Below are 6,174 nucleotides of genomic sequence, written 5' to 3'. Positions count from 1 at the left end.
ATGAGATATTTTACTAGTTTTTTTTATAGTAAACAAACTCTTGCATTAGATGTAAAAGAGAGAGTACAAAACAAAGAGAAATATATTGTGTTTGGACATTTCTCATCCACAAATTAACCACAACACTAATAAAACAGTCCCTCCAACTAAGAACATCAAAATGCTTTGAAAAAATAGAAGTCAAAAGAGTGTTACCAATCCACTTCCTCAATCCAAGCAACCAAACATAATTCATCCACAAGAGGCAAGGGAGTTTTAGAACCACAATCTTTAAATCTATCCAGTAACAGATCATTTCTTTAAATATCTCATGCGCACTTCGATTATACAGGTTCTCAAGAGGAATTAAACTCTCAATTTATGGAGGAATCATTTGTTGACTAGAAATAGTATTTTTTATTTGCAGCAACCCTAGTTAGATTCTTGCTCAATAACACATCTCCATCATTCAAGCTTCTTTGAGGCATTTTATCAAACACATTGAACACAAACTGACAACAACCTAGATCTAAGAACAACACACACCACAAAACAACACAAACAAGAAGCAACAAAAGTCATAGCAACACAATAAAAGAAACCCTTACAGGAACACTAACACATGACCTATGGGATTTCATATCTTCCGATGGTAGAGGCTCTGGTTAGGGTCAAATTTCATGTCCTAACCACTTTGACACATCAGTTGGATGAGATAACTTTGGAGTTACAATTTTGTGGTGTGTCATACTCCAATTTTTCCCCTCATTCAATAAATCGATACACTCATCATGAGTTTCGCATCATCGGTACATCGTAGCATACATTTCATATTGCATAATACCTGAAATGTCAACCAGAATAAATTTTCAGATTTACAGATAGACCAGTCGAACTGGTCCTCAAATGTACGTAAAATTAGCGGACAAAAATTTTCAAGATTGATCTTGCAGGCGTCATTATTTTTAATCTACGGTTTGCGTAGTTTAACTTGGCGTTCTCGTTTTAATTTTTCAACTACTTTTTCGGTCACATTTTGGTCAGTCTGAGCATTTTAACCAGTCAAATTTTATTTCAAAATTGGCTCAAACGATGTATATTTCTGAGAATTTTATTTTGCGTTGATCATTTTAGTGCATTCATTTTAATTTTTCGAGCATTTTTACGCCCGACTTTTATTCATTTTGAGTCAGTTTATTTTATCTCTTCGTCAAAATGTCTGAAATAAATTATTAGATTTTTCTATATTTTTGTTTCGCGTTAATTTTAATTATTTAGATTAATAATTTTATTTTATTCAATTTATATTTAACTAGTTTTTGCACTAATAAGCTCATTAGGGGTATTGTTGGTATTTTATAAATTTGAAAACCCTATTTTTTCACATATATATTAATGCTGATGAAATTGGAGGAAGGGGATCTCACCAATATTAGTGCCTCTCATCATAAAATGAAAGCGTGAATCTCAATGAGAAAAGAGAAGAAAAAGAGAATAGAAAGAGAGAGTGTGTTTCTGGATGGAAAGAAATTTCATCATGCTACTACTATTTCACTACAAACATATCCTTCTTAAAAACACAAAAACTCATTCTTTATTAATGTTAGCCTAAACACTCATCACATAGACTCTCTTCTTTTGAGAGGCTATGTTTGATCTCTCTCTCATGAAAAGTAAAGAGATCACATTCATCTCCCTTTCTGCCGATGAAACCTCCCGCCACTGTGAGTGTTAGCAATTCCGATACTTTCTTTGTGTCTTTGTTTTTTTATGTGAGTTGTCTAATGTTGTTACAATTTTTATAATGAGTGTGTTGGTTTGAACATTTGAATACTTATTATTTTTCTCATTATAAATAGGAATATAACGGGTTTTCGATTTAGCGAGCTTTATATTTTTATTTGATCCCTAAATTTTGCATGGACAATTCATTTTTTGGTCCATCGGGATAGCCATTTTTTCCGAGATTAATTTAATCTAGCGGGATTTTATTATCATTTCTTTTTAGGCATAATATTTTTTAATTATGTCTACATTCACTGGCGACGGTAATTCTTCCCCATCCATTCTTGTGTGGATTAGGGCTCCACCTGAAAAAGCCTTCTTAATGACAAAAGGTCCTTCGTAGTTGGGAGTCCATTTGCCCCGAGGATCTGAATGAATAGAAGAATACCTTTTGAGCACAAGTTCTCCTGTGCAATACTCACGAGGAAGAACTTTCTTATCAAAAGCTCGTTTGAGGCGTTTTTGATACAACTGACCATGGCAAACGGTCGTTAAACGTTTTTCTTCAATCAGATTCAGCTTATCATACCGAGATTGAACCCATTCAGCTTCATCAAGATCGGCCTCCATGATGACCCTGAGTGAAGGAATCTCAACTTCAAGTGGTAGAACAGCTTTCATCCCATACACTAATGAGTGTGGAGTTTCCCCAGTGGATGTGTGAACCGAGGTCTTGTAACCGTGCAGAGCAAAAGGTAGCATCTCATGCCAGTCCTTATACATCTTTACCATTTTCTGGACGATTCTCTTGATGTTCTTATTAGCTGCTTCTACGGTGCCATTCATCTTGGATCATTATGGTGAAGAGTTATGGTGCTCGATCTTAAATTATTCGCACAACTCCTTCATCATATTGTTGTTGAGATTACTGGCATTTTCAGTGATGATCTTGCTAGGAATTCCATAGCGGGAGATTATCTCTTTCTTGATAAACCGAGTAACCACCTGTCGAGTGACATTGGCATATGAAGTAACTTCTACCCATTTCGAAAAGTAATCGATAATAACTAGGATGAATTGATGATCATTGGAAGCTTTAGGCTCTATCATCCCAATCATATCAATACCCCACATGAAGAAGGCCCATGGAGACGTCAGAATGTTCGATGGAGTTGGTGGCACAAAGATCTTGTCACCATATATTTGACATTTGTGACATCTTCTAATGAAGTTGTAACAGTCAACCTCCATCATCGTCCAGTAATACCCAGCCCGAAGGACTTTCTTGGCCATAACAGGACCTTTCGCATGTACACCCTCGCAACCTTCATTTATAGATTTTATGACCGTGCTAGCTTCGTGTCTATCCACGCATCTGAGCAGCACGGATTATAATTTTGCATGTATAACACATCACCATTTAAGAAAAACTTGGAAGAGAGTCTTCTCAAGGCTTCCTTATCAGTAATAGATATACCTTCGGGATATTGTTGTTTCTCTATAAATGTCTTTATGTCGTAGAACCGGAACTTATCATCAGGATCTGCCTCGATTGCTAGACAATGTGTTGGTTCATCTAAGTGGTCAATATGGATGGACGGTGTTTCATTCTTCCATTTGACTTTGAACATAGATGTCAATGTACCTAGAGCATCTGCTAACTGATTTTCTTCCCTAGAAATATGATGAAAAGAAACTTCATCAAAGTAGGATATCAGTTTTTGATGACACTGAAATTCACCGTATTTTTTACTCCAATTTCGCATGCATTCTAGTTGTTTTATTATCATTTTGTTATGTTATTACTATGTTTCTCTTTTTTTCAGGTTTTCAGTCTAATCGGAGCCTCGATCGAGAAAAGGAGTGAAAACGAGCTAAAAACCCTAAAATTCAGCATTTTACACTTGTGGCTCCCATTGTGGTTGGCGCCATGGGCCCAGCCATGACGTGTCCTAGCTTTACTTCCCTCAACTGCCACGTTCCCCACTACTTCCACTAAGGCGCCACAATTTGGCCTTATGGCGGGCGCCATGGACTTGTGGCGGGCGCCACAAGAAGGAAAGTTTTCCCTCCCAATTTCAAACTGAAGGGCATCCTTGTCATTTCCATTATTTTACTTGCCTATAAATAGAGACTCGAATTCATTTGTTTAATCATCCAAACTTAGAGCAGAGGCAAAATTAGAGCAAACTTAGTTTCACTTAGGCATATATTCAGTATTTTAAAGTGGTAATCGCTTCGCATTGGGGTGTTACCACAATTGTGTAATCGAGTTTGTGATCGAGTCTGTAATCGAGTTTGGAGCACTTTGGAAGGAAGTTAATCCTGCCGCCATTTTCATTTCCTCTTTGCATTTTATTCAACCCTCCGATTGGAGCAGGTTTTTATTACTTTGCCTTTATCTATTTTATTTTCCCGCACTCGCACTTTACTTTATTTATTTCTCGCACTGTCTTTACTTTATTTATTTCTCGCACTTGCTTTACTTTATTTATTTCTCGCACTGTCTTTACTTTATTTATTTCTCGCACCCGCACTACTTTTATTTATTTCCGCACTTGCACTACTTTTATTTACTTTCCGCACTCGCACTACCTTTATTTAAATTAAAATGCACCTTTACTTTACATGTCTAACTAAACCTATACGGTTAGAATGTAAGGATCATAATTGAACCGATAATCCGTACAATTGTTCGTAGAAACACTTAAGGGCTATTTTGACTTTCAACTTAAGTTTTCTCGCACTTAATGTCCGTTGGGTAAGATCGAAAGCCGTCCAACGTCCTTTTAAACTTAATTGTTTTTAACTATTTCAAAAACAGCGAAAGCGCTTTGTTTAGTTCATTAGGAGTTTTTTAACTTAAGAAGAAAAGTGACTTTAAAACTATTTTCGGACGTGTTCATAAGTTTAGAGTCTAGTTCGTGAGAACCTCTTTTGTTTAAGAAATCCAGGTTAAAATACTTTTCAACTTAGTCAAGATACTAGATTTCTTAAAAATAGGTTTACTACTCTAACGCAATGCGCGTCTTTTTATAAGTGACAATAAGAGGGTTTGATTAGGGAGTACAACTCGGTTCTGAATACGTGAAAGCGACAGTTCCTGTTAAATTAGTTCTTTTCAAAGTAGGAAACACTGCCCATAAGTAGTTTTATTAGCAAGTATTTGGATTATTAATTGATTATGTGAATTACATTCGAGACTGTCTTTATTAATTGAATTTAATTTAATACTTTACTTTTCATTGCACACTCTAAAAACCCCTATTTTGATTACCTTAGATAAACACCATAACAATAGATAACAATAGATTGACACTTGGTCTTTGTGGATTCGACAATCTTTTATATTACTCTGACGCGTTCGTATACTTGCAAAAAGCACGCATCAAGTTTTTGGCGTCGTTGTCGGGCACCAATTTCGTCAAATTTCGTACCTTGTTGTTATATCGTTTAGACTTAGGTTATTACCCATCGGTCAATGCGAAGAACTTGTAGCACCAGAAGCTTAGTATACCCTCTGGCGGAACCTGAACGTTACGCTCGCGCATGTTTATTTTTCCATAGAATTAGTAGAGCTATGGCCGAAGATCAAAACCAAACACCTCTTAAGGATTTCGCCCAACTATCTAACGAAGAACCTAGTTCTAGTATAGTAAACCCAACCATCCCAGCTAATAATTTCGAACTTAAACCATCTCTGTTGCAACTAGTGCAACAGAGACAATTCGCAGGTCTCGCTACTGAGAACCCGAACCAACATTTAAAAATATTTCTCCAATTAGCAGACACTTTTAAAACCAATGGAGCTTCTCCTGAGGCAACCCGTTTAAGATTGTTCCCTTTTTCCCTCAGAGATAAAGCCCTATCATGGTTAGATTCCCTTCCACCCAATTCCATTACGACTTGGGATAACCTTAGAAGAGTATTCCTTGCTAGATACTTTCCCCCAAGTAAGACCGCCGTTCTTCGAAACCATATATAACTAGATTTACCCAAAACCAAGGAGAATCGTTGTTCGAAGCTTGGGAGAGATATAAATAGTTGTTAAGAGCATGCCCGCGTCATGGTTTAGAAAATTGGTTAATCATTCAGACCTTCTATAATGGACTTCATTACAACACTAAGATGACCATCGACGCTGCCGCAGGGGGTGCTCTGATGAACAAACCTTATCCTGAAGCTAGTGCCCTTATCAAAGATATGGCTCAAAACCATCAATCATGGGGAGTCGAACGAGTGACAATCGAGAAGAAGGAAGCCCAAGGAGGAGTGCATGAACTAAGCTCTATAGACATGATGCAAGCTAAAATGGACGCATTAGCCCTTAAGGTCGAGCATATGTGCATAAACCCGAATACTGCAGCCGCAGTTTCGTCGGATTGTGAGATATGTGGAACCAAAGGACACCAATCTGCAGAATGCAGTCTCTTAAACGAAACCCACTATGAGCAAGTGAACTACACCCAA

At 37.0% G+C, this 6,174-nt stretch overlaps 1 pseudogene; it reads right to left on the bottom strand.

Annotated features, from left to right (window-relative positions):
* Positions 1-5,676: 5,676 nt before the first annotated feature.
* Positions 5,677-5,777, bottom strand: LOC127077495 (uncharacterized; annotated as a pseudogene).
* Between the last annotated feature and the right edge of the window lie 397 nt (positions 5,778-6,174).

The sequence above is a fragment of the Lathyrus oleraceus genome, chromosome 4 (genome assembly GCF_024323335.1).
Source record: "Lathyrus oleraceus cultivar Zhongwan6 chromosome 4, CAAS_Psat_ZW6_1.0, whole genome shotgun sequence".
Lineage (NCBI taxonomy): Eukaryota > Viridiplantae > Streptophyta > Magnoliopsida > Fabales > Fabaceae > Lathyrus > Lathyrus oleraceus.
The sequence above is the reverse complement of the archived record's forward strand: the minus strand, read 5'-3'. Positions and strand labels throughout refer to the sequence as shown.